The sequence below is a fragment of the Lethenteron reissneri genome, chromosome 17 (assembly GCF_015708825.2).
Source record: "Lethenteron reissneri isolate LAM-NWPU_2019-01 chromosome 17, ASM1570882v1, whole genome shotgun sequence".
Classification (NCBI taxonomy): domain Eukaryota; kingdom Metazoa; phylum Chordata; class Hyperoartia; order Petromyzontiformes; family Petromyzontidae; genus Lethenteron; species Lethenteron reissneri.
Genome location: NC_083795.1, coordinates 11,881,717 through 11,901,398, shown reverse-complemented (window position 1 = coordinate 11,901,398; position 19,682 = coordinate 11,881,717).

The window sequence follows — 19,682 nt, the reverse complement described above, 5'->3', positions numbered from 1 at the left end:
CACACACAAAGCACACACACAGCACACACACAGCACACACAGCGGACACACTCACACAACACACACAGCACACACACTCACACAGCACACACACACAGCACACACACTCACACAGCACACACACAGCACACAAGACAGCTGGGAGCCATTCTTTATTGGTGCTCTGCCGAGTTGGCACGGATTCTCGCGAGCAGTAACAACAACAACAACAACGATCATCATCATCAGCCGCTGCAACTGCAGCCGCTGCTGCTGCTGAAGCTGCTGCTGCTGAAGCTGCTGAAGCTGTAAGGGCGGACCACGGAGTCGGAACGTCGCGGCTGCACGCGAGTCGGGTCCAGGCGACGGGTCAAACCCACCAGAACGGAGAGCGGCAATTGCTCCTCTTGTTACTACTCAACAACAACAACACACAGAGCATTGCAGGAATGGTGGAGGCACGCAATGATAACGGCGGCTAAGTGGAAGGAGAGAAAAAAATGCCCGCGCTGCACTGCAATTTAATTGCAAACAAATATGTATTTATCAAGGCCTTGCGTCTGGCCCCTCCTGTAATTGTGTTATAGTGTTTATATTTCGTTTCGTAAACAACGTTTGAACCTCCTCTACCCCCCCCCCCCCCGCTGTAATTACTGGGCTATTTATAACGAGGAACGCTAGGTTGTGTATTTTTTTCTCTTTCCCTGCCCTCTCCATCCGTTTGGAAGCAAACGTTTGGAACTCCGTTCTCCAAGTCTCGCATTGTGTTCGAACCCACCACCAAAAACAAAGATCCCCCGTATAGCCTTGACAGACTGTAGCGGCAAGTGCTGTTATCGAGCAGGACCTATGAAGGCCGGCACGGCACACGAGGGGGTGGGTGGCCAGCACCACGCTCGGCCGCCTTTGTCTCCCCAGTGCCGATGTTTACACACCGCACCAGCTGCTCATTTGAAGCTGAGTCGACCTAGGGGAGGCCCAGGACCGGTTCAGATAATCGTCACTGGGTGTTGGCCGTGAGCGGGGGAATTGAACTCAGGTCTCCAGGCAGCGACCACCACCACCACGAGCAAATGAAGTTATGGCTACAGATGTTATACAACTGTTGAGGTTTGTCGCGGTCGTGCTGCTGCTGTTCGTGTGCCCTTCGACGTGATTCCGGGTCGTGGCCTCGTGTTGTTCGGCACCACGTTCCGAGGTTCCCCACCTCGTGCTGGTGGACTTCTTCAGAAAGCCGAAGAGAAAAAACATCTCCCAGCACGTGGAGCCAAACGTCGCACGTGGAGCCAGACAACACACATTCCCACCGGAAAGCACAACACTTCGATCCAGTGATTAAATTCCGGAGCCGAAGGGACTTAGAAGAAGAGGCTCCCGGCATGCGGAGCGAAACGTCGGACATCAGGACCCGACAAACGCGCGGTAGCGCTTAAACCCGACAGCACGTCCGTTTTCGGAGACATCGCTGCAGTGGAACGATCAGTGCAAGACGACGCCACGAAAGTCGTCGACAACACAGAAAGTGCGCGCTCTCTCTCCGTGTCGTGTTGAGCGGCCGAGCTTTTATTATTGCAGCGGGGCGCAGGCAGCGAGGAGACCCCGCCCGCCCGCCCGCGCCACGGTCCGTGACAACCTCCTCCTCCTCCCCCATGTGGCACGTGCGCTGGAACAGCTTGAAAGAGAACGGCTCGTGGGCAGCTCACACGAGCCCTGGGGGTCCCTCCCCACCCTCACCTCTACCCCCTCCCCCATCCCCTCTCCCCACCACCCTTTCCTCCTGTTGGCCAAGAAGCGAACCCCTGGGGGCAAAGAGAGATGAGCCCCGTTTTCACTGCCCTGCCCAACCACCCCTCCCAGCCTTGGCGCGGGTTTAAAGGGCAATGGTCGTTCTCGGAAATGTGATGGGTCTTTACCTGCTGGCTTTAGTCAATCTGCATGGAATTAGCACTTTTATTCTGTGTTATCCCCCCGCGGCATTTCCCGCCGTATACACGACCGCCATCCCTTGTTTTCCAGTGGAGGCTATGGTGGTGGTGGTGGTGGCGGCGTATACTACCCTTAGTGTCTTCCAGATGTTTAGATTTTTATATATTCTTTTGGTGTGTTTGGGGTGTGTTATAGAGGGGGGGGGGCTACATATCATAGTGGTTGCATGCAGCTTGTTGTTTTACAAGACTGAGGTCCAATCTTGAAATCTCTAAGTGGCGAGAAAACCCCCAAATCAGAACCGAATAATAGTGATGCCAGTATTTTACAAGCCTACAAAAAGCTTAAATCCGGCCCATATTTAATATCTATTTTAAGCCCCATCTTACAAATAATGATTACGTGAAGTTAAGTAACTGGACACAAGATAGAATCAGAATATGCATGTTTAACTGGAGGAATCCGATGAGCTATAAAGCTCTTTTTCACAGATGTCCAGTAGGTCGACAGGTCAAAGTAGTCACAACTCATTTCTTTTGGTCGCCACCGAGCCCGTGGTGCTAAATCCGAGCCACGCAGAGACACGCGCCGTGTACAAAACACACACGGCCGCCGAGGTGCGTATGCAAAACCCACGACCAGCAAATATTCATGGCATGCGGACGGTAACTTGGCCTCGTCTTCCGCGTTTTTCCTTGCGGATTGGCAATGTGTTCCGGAGAAAAATACCGACAACGTTCCCAGGTGGTCTGCTGGTCACGAAAAGTGCTTCGACAGCAGAAGGTCCGTGTCGTCCTCGCTCCTCCTCCGTTGACGTGGCGCGGACTACGGCGCTTTGCTCTGTGGTCCATCGTTCGGCTTGTGGCATGGCCACGGTCTCCTTCCACACTGCCCAAATGTCTTGAAAGAGGTCGCGAGCACGTACGTGTGTGTGTATATGTATGTTGAACTTCATTCGCGCCGTACGTAGCCCACAATGCTAATCGGCGGTGCGGGGAAGGACAACAAACTAAGCACAAACAGCAGCGCCAAAGAAATTAGTTTTCAAGCTAGATGATTTAAAAGTGCGTAGCTCCAGTCGCTTCGTAATGTCGGAAGAAAGAGCGCTCCCGACGGCCACAGAGGCGCATCTGAAAGCGTGCGACGCAGTGACCGTCTTCATTCGATGGCAGCAGCCAAAAGCCCCTACCGCAGCGAGGATGACGACCCGGAGTTCGCGCAATGGTTTATGCTCCTTGACGAGATCAACAAGAGCGTATTGTGCTTCATCTGTGGCAAGCACTTTGTGCGTAATGAGCGTGACCTCATCGTGTTTTCGTTCAGCATCCCCCAGACACGTAATTCCACCGCCGCACACATCCATCAGTTCTGCTTCGGGAGCTGCTGATGGAGCTTTTGGCATAGCGCACCCAACGGCCGTCTGCTTCTCTAGACCGTGTTTGTGTCTCGTTTGAAACTTAAGGCTGAGGACAACAACAATAACAAAACACACTTTTGTTGGGGGGCGGGAGGGGGGGGGTAAGCAAGGCGCACGTGCTTGCGTGCGAGCCTACAATGGAGCACGCGAAGACGGGAAACGGCAGAGCGTCATCACGCCGCGGTTGCTCTCCGCTCGCCAGCGTCCGTGGCCGCGAGACAATTGTTGCGTGAAACAATTGTCTGAGTGTGCGCCCGTTTAAAATGAGAGTGCCAGACGACGATGCACATTCAATGAGGTCCCAACGGTGCGAACCCTGCCCTTGCTTGCTCAGGCCACTGCTGGCATTGTAATGTATTTGGCCTACTCTTCCACGATGGCCAGGTGTCCCCGCAGTGTACCCCACCACACACGCAGGTGGACAGAGGAGAGTGGGATGGATCGCAACTGCCGCGCCGGGAGATCGAATCGCACCGGTGACCCGTGCGCTACAACTTCCGTGGGCTGACCACTTCACCGCGGCAGTGTTCTGACTGAAAGTGTCGAGGTTTTAGCGAGTGTGCCTGTACAACTTGCGCATTCACCGTGCTGCCAACGCTCACACTTTACCTGGGGTAACATTAAGCAGACACATTTTACTTTGGGTTTGTTCCAACAGCTGCCAAATTCAAATCCGCGGGCGTCACGGTCGGTAGCTTTTTTGGACGATTTGTCTTTTTCCTTTCTTTCTTTCTCCCTCCCCCCCTTCTCTCTCTCCCTCGTGCAAATGAAGCAAATTGCTAAGTTCAATAAATCACAGGACCAACCCCCCCCTCCGCCGCCTACAATTACAACAGACCAACGGAATGGCAATAGGAGGCAGATCAAATGGCCACGAGCAAAGCCAGCATGCGCCATCCACAGCGCGCCTTTTAGTAGCACATCAAGGCAAGGGAATACATTTATTGAAGTTGTACACTTGACTACTGGAAAGCTCTGCCGTGTAGCGGTGCGTTCGTCTTGAGTCACGGAGACGGCGGCGGGGGGGGGGGGGGCGGCTGGTGTGGGGGGGGGGGGCGCTGGAGGATCATTCCTCGTCAGGTTTTCGAATCTCCCTCGACGCCGCACGGAACACAATGGGCCTCCTTCTTGGCAGGGCAGCCGTGACCTCACATCGTCCGCGGGCAGATGGTTTCGGCGCCGGCTCAAGACGTCTCACGTGGAAGGTTGCGGCGGACATTCTTCTTCACGCATGCGCTCGCAAAGCGTCGGAGGGAGGGCGCCGAGGGCGGGTCCATGAATCAGTGTCGAAGGCTCGGAGCGCGAGTTGCGCTCAGCGCCCACCGGGACGGCGGTCTTCTCTTTGATCCTTTCGACAGAACGCAAAATGAAACAATTTCATGTTGATACAGCAGCCGCACCTTAACAACTCTAGCACCTCCCAGTTCAACCAGTCTACACAACAAAGGCTCATTCCTAGCAGCAGCCTCAGCCGCACCAACCTCACAATAATAATACAAAACTCCGATCCAGGTGCCTACCTTGCTTGGCTCCTCCCCCCCTCAACCAGTATATATACAAGGACGGGTCTCTTGGAATTTCTCTTTACTTGATACAGCAATCGTGCTGTGACGGTTCCACCTGAAGACGGAATCTTGTGTTGCCTCCGAATCGTCGTGATTTTTATTTTATTTTTTATTTTACTTTAATAAATTTTAATTATATTTTTTACCTACGTGACTTTACCGAAAAAAACCTAAGAGTATAATTTCATGTTGGGTTGGGTTTTTTGTGTGTGGTGTCCGTTCCACTTGGTAGGGCGGGGCTATACGGAGCAGGGGGGGGGGTGCAGTGGGAGGGGCGGGGCCATAGAGGGGTGGGGGGCTAAGAGTTGGGGGAAGTTTTGTGTTGAAGTGCCAGTCACCGGCTACCCTGAGCGCACGACTATGCCGTGTTGTTTCGTGCAGGGGGTGGGCAAACCTCAGACGCCGGAGCAGCACGCCGCTCATTAAGCACTGCCTTGTGACGTCTTGTAATAAGGACTCACCGTCTCGTGTTCACTACCACGGTGCATGGCGCCTCTTGAAATAGTGAAGGGGATTTTTTCATCTTCCGAATTCGATTTTTTTCATCTTCTCGTTCTTTTTATTCGCAGGCCCCTGGTACAGTAATATCATCTCGCACGTAGACATGAAGCCCACAAGTTGCACTTATTTTGTCACTTTCATACCAAGGCCACGGCTCCTGCTCTGTCTTGACACACATTGGCAGCTTTCCGCATTGATCAAGCTAGCTGCCATAGGGAGTTCGAGTTAAAGCAAAGAGCGGTGGCGCAGTGGTTAGAACAATGCACTCCGATCGCTGGGCATGGCTAATATCAGTGGCACGCCACGCAGCAAGCGAGCACCTCCGCGCAGGATACACCTGGGCCGCACCTGCCGCTCGATGCCCTTGCGGGAGCACCAGACTCGGGGCATTTATCGGAGTGAAATTGACATCACCTGCTTTCTCGCCTTCGGAACGCTTCCCAACGGAACGAGAAGGCGGCCGCGGCGTTTTAAACAAAAATCGTAATCTTCATCTTCCTCTACTGACGGGCATCGATTCAGAGACCACGATCGAATGTTGACACTCATCATCGTTCTCATCGTGACCGTCGGCAGCCACGGTCAAGCCCCAGCCGGCGGATGAAGGCTTCTCCAAGCCGTCGCCACCTCTCACACAATCCTGCGATGTGATAATGAAGCGAGCACAGGAGAATTGTACAATACGGAGGCCGCGGTCGTGAGATGGTAACTGCCTCGCGTGGTATACGCGAGGTCGTGGGTCAGATCCCGACCCTGGCGCCTGCATGTAACTTGAGTCTGCATGTTCTCCCCGTGGTCGTGTGGATTTTTCTCCGGGACCTTCGGTTTTCCCCTGCACATTTCGAAACACGCGTTGAGAGGATCTGGCTGCTATAAATGCCCACGTGATAAGCCACTTCGTTGAGCCATCATTTGTGGCCAGGTCGCTTCTCTCAGTGGGAATAATCATAGTTTAATTTCGTTTTAGTTTAGGGCCCCCTATGTTGTGGCACAGTTGTTAGCGCACTGCACGATGAGCATGGCGAGCCGAGATTGATAATTACCAGCCCTGGCGAACATTCATGGCGAGTGATATCTGCACCGTTCTCAGCAATCCCCTTCACCAACCAGCACGGGGCGGCGTGGTCAAACAAGCACGACAGGCATGGCATGGGAGGCCTCCATCAAGCCATAGATAGACAAAGCGGCGAATCGTTAGACATTGTTTACCCGATGTACGTAATGGGTTCACGTGACCCTTGGAGCCGCTGGAGGCATCGCGTTCGCCACAATACGACGAGAAGAAAAACAGACCCTCGGATCGAGTCGCGACACCGAATCGTAACAACCCATGGGATCGGTGTTCTTCATCAGCCCATGCAGTTTCAGTTTTCAGTTTCATGTATTTGGTATAGCCCTGTGAGCCATTCGGCTCTTGAATCGGGTGCAACCGCAACAAACAAAAAACAAAAACATGAACAAGAAAACATCTTAAAGTGACTATGCGCAAATAGGAAAAATCCAGGAAAAAACTGCAAAGTCTTCCAGAAAAAAAGCACCGTACACCAACGCTGTGCAAAAATCCCAGTGGGATGCGAGTCAAACAACAACAACCACAAGACAACTTAGATTAAAGCCATCATTCTAACTCCGCATGATGTTGGGAGGGAGCAGTGCCGGATTAAGCTACACAATTGCATAGTAAAGTAATTGCATTTTTTCATTTGCTATAAAGCCAGATAATATGACAAATCGCTAACCTTAAATATCCAGTCGTTCGTAAAAGTTGAAGGCAGTATAGTACTATAGTAATAGAGCAAGTGCAGAATCACTGAACTAGAATCGATAGCTTGAAAACATTTAGCGCGGGGTCCTTGAAAGTGCGGGGCCCGTAGCATTATGTAGCTACTTGTACTACTACGATAATCCGTCACTGGGAGGGAGGCGATGACTCAGTGGCCCGGGCCATCGGTTCAGTGACATCAATCCCCGCCTTTAAACCCAGCAGCATCATCATCGTCGCGGCGTTAACGGCTCTTAACGAGTGAAAGCACGGGCGTCAGGAGGAGAACGCGCACAATTCTCACCAATTGCCGTAAATTGCCGCTCCAAAAAAGGGGCTGGAGGTTGCAGTGGCGTAGCTATGATATTTTGCGCCCGGGGACGAACTATAAAATTGGCGACCCCCCCCGTTTAATCACATACCAAAATGTATTTACATGACATGTAGGCTGTGTGTGGCGGGATATATCAACTTTTAGGTTGAGGTGTAGATTTGTGCAGTAGTTTCAGGCTGCCGCGCCCGCCGCAATAAGTTATAATGTCACGTTGTAAGCCTCATTTTGGCGCCCCTTTACCTTGGCGCCCGGGGACATATGTACCCCCCTGCCCCCCCCCCTAGCTACGCCTCTGGGAGGTTGTGAGCCTGCGCCCACCGGCAGGGGGTTGGGAGGCACAAGGGCGCGCAGTGTGATCGCGGCCCGATTCGGCCCATTGGCGTTGCACGCGGCGCTCGCCTTCATTACACACGGGGCCGTGGCCCTGAACGTAGCCCTAATCCTGGCCCTTAATATGCAACAAAACATGCGAAAGAGCGGCTAAAGCAGTCGCATTGCATCGCACTCCGAGAGAGAGACGGAGAGAGAAGAAACTCGCGTCTCCAAAACCACCACGCACCCGGGGCCCTCCGTGCTCAACTCTTGCGAGAGGGAAGGAGTAAGTTTTAATTTGGCAGCACAAAAAACATGTTTTCCCACCAAGTCAAGGCCGGCCGGCCGGCCTCTGCTTGCCGGGTATCTAAAAATGAATCTAAATAAATGTTACCCCCCTTGTGCGAATGTGAATTTGCAGCACATGCCGCGCGGGTTTTGCGCGCGTGTGTATTTGGTGCTCGCTAACAGCACTTGCCCCAACAGTCTGTTAAGGCTATACGGGGGAAATTTGCCTTTGTGGTGCTCGCTAATAGCCCTTGCCCCAACAGTCTGTTAAGGCTATACGGGGGATCTTTGCCTTTGAGCTCCTTGTTCGAGCCACACATTTCGCTGACAATAACAACAAGAATCCAGGTCGTTTCACACACCTCTCGGCCACGCACGCACGAACGGTTTCTGGGGGTGAAGATGTGAAGCCAATGAGGAGGTGGTGGAGGGTGGTGGTGGTGGTGAGGAGGAGTGGAGGAAGAGACTGGAGAGAGAGTCTAGGGAGGGGTAGGGGTGTGTGTGTGGAGGTGGTTGAAGGGGGTGGGCAGGGGATGAGGGGGTAGTCGCAGCAGCAGTAGTAGTGGTGGTGGTGGTAGGGGGTGGTGGAGACAGGGGGTGGACAGGGATAAGCCGCAGGGGACGTAGAACCTTCGCACGGCTCGCCCCGCCACAATCAGCGCGTCAGTCACGAGGGGAGCGCGCGGGAGGGGACGGAGGGAGGGGAGATTGCACAGACCTCAGGGACGCAGCGCTGGGAGTTTAAATGTTTGACAAGTGGGAAGCTACAGTTAGAGTGTGGCGGCTGGGGTACGGGGCTGTGCGCGGTGGTGGGGGTGGATGGTGCTGGGGGAGGGAGGGGGGGTTTAGCGGCACGGGGTGGTGGGTGGGGGTACAAACAGATTGGATCCAGATGGAGAGGGTGGCTCCAATCACTCTCGCAAAGAATCTCTCTCTCTCCCGCCTCGCTCACATTCAGCGGCGCAGCGCACGGCTCGTCCCGCGGCGTTCACATCTCTCTCCACGCCGCCGGCGGCCGATGAACGCTCGACCACATTACATCACCCGCCGCCGTGCGTTCGCCATCGCGTAAACCCACGTAGCCCTCGCTCGCGCCACGCTCGTGCCCGGGGATGATCTCGCCCACCTCCTAATTGATACCTGCCAGTGCTCGCCGGAGGCACGCGAAGCCACGCGCTAATACGCTAAAGGCGATGCCTAATTAGGTTAATTAGGTCTGGGGATTAGTATCACCAGCTATTAATTGCCACGCCAATTTGAACGTCAAGAAGGAAACCAAAGCACATTATTCAGGCGTTTGTTTTTTTTTGTCGTCCTCTTCTTCTTCCCCCTGCTCTTTGCAGCCACGGATCGACTTACAGAAACGTTCGACTCACACCCCAGCCAGAAAACAATCGCCGAGTCATAAAGACACGTTGACAGCTTCCTCTATGGGAAGATAATTGCTCGAGTGAAAAATCAAGCCGGAGTAAGTTAATGCAAATAATGTGACTGCTCGGTTATTTGAGAAGCGGCAGTGATACACCACCGCAACACACACACACGCGCGCACAAAAACGTACGCTCCGGCGTATCCAGAGAAACGCCGGCGAGTTTAAAAGGAAAGAACCCACCGCTCGAGCTCGAGTCCACGTCGCGACGCGCTCTCCACCACTTGCGTCAACAACCCCGCGCGAGATAGAAGCGTGGCCAGAACTAACATGGCTTTCCGCTGCCTGATTTTTGGCCCGTAAAAAAAGAAGTGGGAGAAAAACATTCGTCAAGGCCCTACGCCTTGACGAATGTGACGTGGTCAAGACTGCGCAACTAAGAAAATTAATTTCGCCCGATTGGAAGCCACCTCTGAAACGAAACGAGAGGTACGCGTTATGCTGCACCTGTGGCAACGCTCATTCGATTGCGATTGACACCTGAATCGGAGAGGATTTTGTGTTGCGGGAGGCTGACCCACGGATGTGATTGGCGTGATGAGTGCCTTAACATCGCAGCATTGTCCACCCGATCTTGCAAATGCCCCTTTGCTGAGAGCCTCGCGCCAAAAGCCACGATGGTCGAGAGGTGTCGCATTTGCCGGCGCAATGCCAAGGTGGCACACCCAGAGCGCGGACGCGCTGGAGGTGTCTGGCACCAGCAACCACCGCACACTCACGTACGTACGTACAAGGACCAAGATACCCCCGTATAGCCTTCAGAGATTGTTGGGGCAAGTGCTGTTAACGGGCACCCATGAAAGCAGGCGCGGCACACGGCGGGGTGGGCGGCCAGCACCAGCGCCCGGTCGCCTTTGCCTTCCCAGTGCCAATGTTTTACACACCGCACCTAGGGGAGGCTCGGGCCCGATTCAGATAATCGTCGTGAGCGCAAATCGTACTCGGGTCGCCGGGCACGTAGCGCAGCGCGTTCACCACACCTCCGATTAGCGCGGTTGGCTACGTACGGTGCGAAATAAGCTCGGCATACAGTACATACATAACCCCTATGCCACGGCTCCCACGCACATGCACGCACGAGTTCTCTTTCACCCAGGGTCCAGAGAGAGAGAGAGAGGCGCCACCGTAGGCGCAATTAGCACGTTTATTTTTCCAGCTGCAGCGGAAAGCTGTTCGGAAATGACAAGGGAACAAACCCCCGGCAGCATTGACATCGCTACAGTGGCGACTCCTGCGTCTGAAAATCTCCGTGCGCCGATTGAACGACCCAGCGCGGCCCCACGACCACCCCCACCACCACCACCGACGACACGGGATGAGCTTTTGACATTTATGGGGAAGTCGCGGGCGCACGACCACAAACAGCAGTCACTTGCTGCACGGAGCTACGAGGAGGGCTCCTCTCGCCGCGAACTTATACTCATCGGGTTTTTAAATTATCTACATTCAAGTGGGGCGCAATTGAATAGAGAGAGAGAGAAAAACGGCTATTCGGTTGATTGATCGGGTAGTCGCAGGCTGCGGGAGCATAGGGGGGTGGGTACAACATCCACTGTTGCGCTGTGACTGTGGCTAGAGAGCACGGGAGGTTTGGGCAAATAACGCCAATGGCCGGCGGTGCTGTTGGGGAAGGACTTTTCCTCTTTAAGAAATTTAAAAAATATCTGAAAGGTATTTATTCATCGATTGGTGAAAGGGCCGTGCGTGAACGCAGTGGTTGAATAGGACGGATTCAAATAGTTATCCTTCTTCACATGAATTATATCCGGTGGAACAAATGGGTTCGAATCGCGAAGTCGCTGCACGTGGTTAGATTCTATCCCATCACAGTTGACAAGAAGTGGTTGTTACTGTAAATAAATAAGTATCGCGTCAAATCACGGCACAAAGGCGATGCCCGTGGCGGCCCGTCGAGAGAGGTCCATCGTGGAAGACGTCTAAACCACGCAACACAATTGGATAAAAAGACAGGGCCCATGTTTTATTTGACCAATTTTGGCTATTCCTCCAACGTATTTATGAAAATCCCAGATTATCGTTGATGTACAGGCCACACGATGGATACTCGTTGCGACAAATGATAACGACGCGCGAATACGATGCATTATGTTAATGTGTTGCTACCTAGACATAGCGACTTACATCATTAAATAATTTAGTTTATTTATATTTAGTGGCTTGCTTACCTTTTAGCTCTATTTTGCATTCCTAGCGTTTTTTGTTGTTTTGGTTGCTGTTGTAACTTGCTGACCAAGTGCCACTACAGGACATCTGTGAAAAAGAAAAGCTTCATAGATCATCGGATTCCTTCTGCAGTCCTAAATAAATATTCTGATAAATGAAGATTACGATTTGCATAGTCAGCAATACAATTAATTCACGCTCGTAACTTTACACCCAAACATTTTTGAGAGGCATTACCGGCACATGAGAAAAAAAATCTCTTTGTCAATATAATATAAAGCATGCCCCCCACCCACCACCACCCCTGCTCCCCCACAAGTCCGTGGCTTTATGCATCTGCTTATTCTGGAGGTAACTAAGTGGCCGCCTTTGCTGAAAAAAAAATCACTCAAGCAGTTCAAGGGTCAATTAGCATTCCAGGGCACATGGAAAATAAAAAAAGAGATGTGGCCCCAAGTCATTGCTAAATCTTCCAAGCTTTTGGCAGTGGTCTCCTTGTACACGTACAAACAACAACAACACGATTCTGCAACGACAACAACAACAAAATGAAAACGGCTGCAAGGGATCCCCGAAGTCCAAATGGGTTGAATGTATTCGCGTTGTGGCATTGTGTGCGCTGCTTCTCCGACTTTGGGCATCAATCGCATTGTGTTAGCTCTTAAATACTGTCGGTACAAAGTGAGATCAGGAACAATCTGCATGACACTATGGGCAGTGTAATGTTTTTTTTATTTCTTTTTAAACTCACCATTTCTAATGGAAAATCCTGAGCATGTAATTCACTATGAAACAACATTGACTGGTGTTTTTCCCTCCTTAACATATATCAACTGAAACACCCTTCACGTGGAGTGTCTGCAAGCTTCAGTGCAAAAGAGAAAATAGTTTCCAGACACCAGACGGCCTCTGGGATTGCGATGAGTCAAAATCTCTCCCGCGGTTTTCTTCTTTTCGTTTGGCCTTCGTTTGCAAGAAAGATAGAAAGAAAAAAAATATATAAAGTTGAGATTCTCCAAAGTAACGACCTTTGGCTTCTCCAATTTGTCTTCAAATTACTTTGCCTTCCTGCAGCCCCGAAGGGATGGGCCCGCACGGGGAGTTTGGACATTTTGCAGAGGGAGATTCTGAAGGCACCCTGAAGGTATAGGTGCAGCCCCCGTCGATTGTGAGTTTCAAACAAGACGCAACAACGCCGACAAAGCCACGTGCTCTCCAAGACGTTGCCGTTCGCGGCCTTCCTTTCATTTGGCTCCTGTCACTGATATTAATTCTATAACTTTGCATCGTAAATTTCGATTTAAAGCTTTCGTGACTGCAGGGATTCATCTTCTTGGTTCTTTCGGTAAAGTCACGTAGAAGGGAAATAATAAAATAATAAAATCTAATAAAAATAAAACATAATACAATTATATTATTATTTTATAATGTTTATTTTTATTATTTTATTATTTTATTATTTCCCTTCTACGTGACTTTACCGAAAGAACCAAGGAGAAAACTTTGTATCGGACAACTCGCATTTGCATCCAATTGTTCAAAGTGCTTCTGTAACCCAAGTCGCTGTCTTCGCCAGCTTCTTGTATCTCACATTTTCCCAGTCAAAACATGGATAATCAGTTCCTTGTTTTCCGATTAAATGTCCAAGAAATCCAACTTGTAACATTTTATCGCAGTTTAGCCTGTTCTCTGTAACACATTTACCACCCATCTTGTTTTGCCGTGAAATGTTTAACATCCTCCTTAAAACACACACATGCCTGTTGCTTCGAGTTTGCTCTGTAGGGTCTGTGCAATTTCCCAACTTTCACATCCATACAGGAGAATAACTCTGCATATGTAACACTGCCAGTGTTATACTTTAACACAGCCATTGTGCGTATGCAAAAAAAAACTAAAGATCCAGCAGCATTTATTGAAGGAGTGCATTGTGGTATTTCCGTCTTCTTAAAAATTTTGGGTTTCCAGGTGCCTGCACTCTTATTTCGAGATTATGGGTGTCTCTCGCCTATTGACAGACTCTATGACTGATGTGCCCCGTAATCGCTCACGCCACTGCTCGCGGATATCGCCTCCACTAGACGGAGCTCTCGATTCGAGACGCTTCTCTCGATGATTTCATCACTTGGCACACCACATCCATCCATCATACCTCTCGCTACGGCTGTGGCTACCAATCATTACCAGCCACCTACTATAGGCTCCCAGCGACCCTGAGAAACATCCGCGGCGAGCCGAAAGTAACAGAAAACTGCAGCGAGGTTTCTGCAATGTGACAAGCAGAGAACAAGGAGAAAGGAGGGTTTCCCGAACGGGAACGCCACTGAGTCATCAACAGCGCGAGAGCGTCGGAGAGGGCAAGAGCAAAGACAACATCCACCGGCAGTTCTGAAACTGGAAAGTGGTTGGCTGATGTGGACGAGTGGGTGTTGTGTTGTTGTGTGTGTGTGTGTGCTTTTGTTTTAAAATTTTATTCGGAATGAAATCATCTGCTGCAGCTTGCGCGCTTGCATTCTGGACACTGCTGTGGTACACGGGGACTCTGTGCAAAGTATTGAATGGCAGCATTTCAACTTTAGATCAGATTCGGGGTTACTCCTCTCCCCCCAGAGTAGCCGAATGTTTGGACTACCCTAATGAAAGCCAACGGTGCAGACGTGCACGACAGTATTTTGCTTGAATTCCACCCTTTTCGTGGATGCGTGTGTTTATTTATGTAATGTTCATTATTATTTATACATGTGTATTTTTTTTTGGGGGGGGGGGGGCGTAGAGCCAAAAATTAGAGTCAATTGAATCAGCTCAAATTGTTCCTCTGGCTCATTTCCAGACGCCGCAAGTCTCCGCTTCGTCTCGCGTGTCCCGCAATTTCAGAGTTTGAAAGGCGCGATCCGAGTGTGTGTTGTGGCCTGCGGCTAGAGTGATGGCGCCTCCTGGTGGCCACCTTTAGTTACTGCCACGGATCCTTCCTTCATAAGAGTTTTTTTGATAATTGGTTATTTACCCTTCAATCTGGCAACAAAACTGACACCTTTTTTTTACAAGGAGTCATGTTTGCATAGACCACAATACCTGCAGTCATAATGCAAACAAAAAACACAACTCTTATAATGTATGCACTATCCTTATCAGAGTTACGTGTTTTTTGTTTGCATTATGACTGCAGGTATTGTAGTCTACGCAAACAAAACTCCTTGTAAAAAAGGTGTCAGTTTTGTTGCCAGATAGAAGGGTAAAAAAACAATTGTCATATTTTTTACTGGCAAATGAGGTTCCAAAGGTTTTTTTTTTATTTAAAGCTTTCGTGACTGCTGGGATTCATATTCTTGGTTCTGTCGGTAAAGTCACGTGGAAGGGAACCAATAAAATAATACAAATATAAAACAATAAAATTATAACGACGCTTCAACTGCAACACAGGCAATCATCATCAGGTGTGAAATCCACAGCAATAAATTTAATTTTATTGTTTCCCTTCTACGTGACTTTATCGAAAGAACCAAGAATAAGAGGTTTTTTGTTTGTGTTTTGGGGTGAAATCGCGTAAATATAAATGCGTCGCTAAAACCCGCCACCACCCGACAGAGACAATTAGCAAGAGTTGTCACGTAAACAAAACATGACAATTCGTTTCTGGTTCAGCACGCCGGTTGTGTGTCAGAGTAAACCCACAACATTCGAGTCCGACGTTTCGCCGGTAATCACTCGACGATGAAACGCCACACACTCTTGTTCACATTTTATTATGATTACACTTCTTTACAGAAGAAAGCCTCTGCATTGCGATGTTTAGTGTCGGTGACACCTGATAGAATAGTTCACATTTCACGGGAAACAGAAGTCATATGGGGCCGTCCATAAATGACGTCACGAGATTTTGGACGATTTTTGACCCCCCCCCCACCTCGTCACACGGCGTCACAAAAAGTCAGACCCCCCCTCAAATAACGACGTCACAAAGCTCTGCCCCCCACCCCAAAACCATATTTCCATTTTGAAAATAAAACATGCTTCAAATCGCTTTGAACTATTGCCATTATAGTGCGTATTTAATGTGGCGCTGCACTCTGCTGTTGTAGGAGAAAACATTAATTTAAAAGTCTATTTAATGAAGTAAAGCGTGTTGTCTATATTTATTTAAAGTTGCGCGTTTTGATGTGACGTCACATTGCTCACCCCCCCCCCCTCCTCGTCACACATCGTCACAAATGTCTAACCCCCCCCCCTAGGTGCGTGACGTCATTTATGGACGGCCCCAAACACGCCGTCGCTTCATGAACACCGCGCCCCGACTCGCCTCGAGCCCCACACTTACGTCGCTGACAGCATCTCGTTATGCGTCGCCTCTCAGCCTTGGCCTCCACACCAACCACTCTGCACGTCGATTTGATTGACCCACGCTCCCATATCAATTCGTCGTCGCGCGTTTCGGGAACGCATCCCCCGACGTAAACCCGCGGTTTCGCTGGGATTTGAACGCCATCCCCTGAGACCCTGTGGTCGAGAATGACTCAATTGCAAACACTGACGGAGATGGGGGTCATGCAAACTAAAATAAAATCAGTTTCGCGTGCAGGTGCCGGGGGCGCCGTGACAATGCAGGGCCGTGAGCAGGCGCGGTTCGCCCCTTAGGCGCGTCGCCCCACCGAACAGTTGGAGATGAGAAATTATGTTTTACTTTCTATTATTATTATTTTATTATTTCCCTTCTACGTGACTTTACCGAAAGAACCAAGAAGATGAATCCATGCAGTCACGAAAGCTTTACATCGAAATTTATTTTTTCCTAGTAAAAAAATACTTTTCTATCAATTGTTCTGTTTGTGTTTAAAGGAAAATAAAACGCGATGGGTCTTTCAACGTGAATCGCCGAGCGAAGATAACATTTTAAGTTGTTCATATCAGAAACCGCTGCCACACCGCAGTCTTGATTTGTGCCTCTGGGAGGTCTCGCGGCGGCCGTCAAGGCGTCCGAGTGAGAGATTTCTCTTCATCGCGACGAGCTTCTCGCATTGTGGCCACGCCGCTTGAGACCCATTCAGGGCGGTGACAACGGCGGCCGTGGCTGTGACGAGAGACGATGTCGCGATGCGAGGTCGCACCGTGACATGTAGCAGCTCACGGCCTTCACGACGACATGCGACTGTTATTGCACGGTGCGCGGTGTCTTGGTTGCCTTGGCTAATCTGTTGAGTCGTGGCAGCTAATCTTTAATTGTTCTTTAGGCTTTTAGAGGTGTCAAATGGGTTGTGTAGCGTGGACTTGAGGGTCACGGGGACAGCATTTGAGTGCTTTGTTGTTGTGTTTCGTGTTGTTTATGAATGCCTACCGTTGGTAGAAAAGACGGTTGTATCACTTTCACGAGGAGGCCAATAACACGACGAGGTTTTTCTTAATCAGAACACCGTCGTTTCAGAGGTCACTCACAACAGCCCCACCTCGTGGGGATGTCACGAGCCTCCACTGACCGTCAGAGATGGCAATGGCTTCGGGACGCCTTCATCCAGCAGTGGATCGATCACTGCTGCTGCTGATGATGACTGCTCGATGGACTAATCCGGGCACGGCGTTTCAAACGATGTTTCCATACGTCCGATTAGCACGGTTGGCTACGTGCTCTGCGAAGCTCAACGCACGTACATACAAGCCACAAACGAACCCGTCTCTCGAACGATTATTCCCCCTCTCTCTTTCATCAGCCTGACTCTACACCACAATGCTGATTTTCAACAATCCGGCAATTAACCCCGAATGACCTCATACACGAATAGCAGATGTAAGGGCAATCGCAGGTTCACCACTGACGCTAATGGCACCATGCCTGGCATTGTTCTTCTTGTAGCGGGCCCCCCCCCCCCTTCATTCGCAATCTGACTCCCGGGGTTAATTTGACGACAGACCGACGACCAATCAGCGCTGGAGGTCAGGGATCTCGGGAGGCGCTGGCTGAGCTGGCCGAGCGATTCATGCGGAGTTCCTCGCCAAATATTCCCACCTCCCATTAGCGCGGCTTGGCCACGTACGGCGCGAAAAAAGTTCAGCATAGCAACTTACGATCGTCGTCATCGATCCAGCTCGCGTTTTGCGAACGAGCGACAAAAAAAACTAAATACGCTTTGGATGCAAGAGTTGGCGGATCACGTAAAGAACATTTGTTCAGCTGCCCAAACGCCGCTGGGCTGCAAGGTGACAAAGGCGTGGCAGTACAGCAAGTGGGTTTTGTGAGCGCAGTTCGTCCGTGTCACGCATCGCCCTCTGCGCGTGCTGTCCCCTGCCAGGTTTCCTCCAACACGCGAGATGGGCGCCGTGCTGGACCCGCGCGACTCACACGGAGCCGCGTGTTGGTCAGTCGTAGGACGCCACGGTGGCTAGGAGATGTTAACTACCTCGCCAGGTGTACAGGAGGTCGTGGGTTCGATCCTGACCCTGACGCCTGCTGCTGTACATTTGGAGTTTGCGTGTCTCTCTCTCATCATCATCACGGTGGCTAGGAGATGTTAACTACCTCGCCAGGTGTACAGGAGGTCGTGGGTTCGATCCTGACCCTGACGCCTGCTGCTGTACATTTAGAGTTTGCGTGTCTCTCTCTCATCATCATCACGGTGGCTAGGAGATGTTAACTACCTCGCCAGGTGTACAGGAGGTCGTGGGTTGGATCCCGACCCTGACACCTGTAGATGTGGAGTCTGCATGTTCGCTCTCTCCGTGGTCGTGTGGATTTTTCATCGGGGTCCTCCGGTTTTCCCCTCCACGTTTAGAATCGACATCACGCGTTTGGAGAATTGTTTGGCTGCTATAAATGTCCCGTGTGACAAAGCCACATCGTTGAGCTAACATTATTGTGGCCTGGTCGCTTCTCAAGAATAGTTACATAGCTCAGTGGGCCTTGCCTGGTCAAATGAACATAGTTTAGTTTGCAAGGAGCAGCAGCAGCTGCAGCATTGGCTTTGACAATACCTGTCACACACACGCACACGCACGGCTCAAACGCTCCCCCCACGCCAATCAACAACGTGGGCAACCCAGTGGGACAACTCGGAGCGTGCGACGGCTTCTTTTTCTCCAAGATATTTTTTGTTCCTTCTACGTGATGGAGAAAATAAAATAAACATCTATGGGTGTTTTCTTTGCATTGAAGTGTTCGCAAAATCTTCTGGGACGATTGGTTAATAACCGTGGCGCGTGAGTCGTCAAATTAGACCTTGGCAAAAAAAACATGACTGACTGAGCCATTGATAGATACCCCCAATGAAGTAATCGGGATTCCATCAGCCTACAGAGAAGACAACATTTTATCTCAAAGACTTCGAGACGTCTCCCGCCAATTTCATTGCACTATTTCACAATATTCAATCGACGAGGCGACATCAGAAATCGGCGGGGTATCTATAAATAGATCTGCCCTGTATCACAACACAATCTGGATATGAGAGTACCGGCGGTGTTTTCTCGATACCTCCGATCAATCCTCGCGATTCACCACGATCCGCCTTTTGCATGTCTACCACATAAGGGGGCCTTCCATAAATGACGTCACGCACCTGGGGGGGGGGGGGGGTCAGACATTTGTGACGATGTGTGACGAGGGGGGGGGGGGGGTGAGAAATGTGACGTCACATCAAAATGCGCAACTTTAAATAAATATAGACAACACGTTCTACTGAATTAAATAGACGTTTTGATAAATGTTTTCTCCTACCACATCAGAGTGCAGCGCCACATTAAATACGCACTACAATGACAATAGTTTAAAGCGATTTGAAGCATGTTTTATTTTCAAAATGGAAATATGGTTTTGGGGGGGGGGCAGAGCTTTGTGACTTCATATTTGAGGGGGGGTCTGACTTTACGTGACGCCGTGTGACGAGGGGGGGGGGGTCAAAAATCGTCCAAAATCGCGTGACGTCATTTATGGACGGCCCCTAACATGTTCGTTTCAAAATACAAGTTGTCACGCGCTGCCCGCCCTCGATGTGCAACGGAT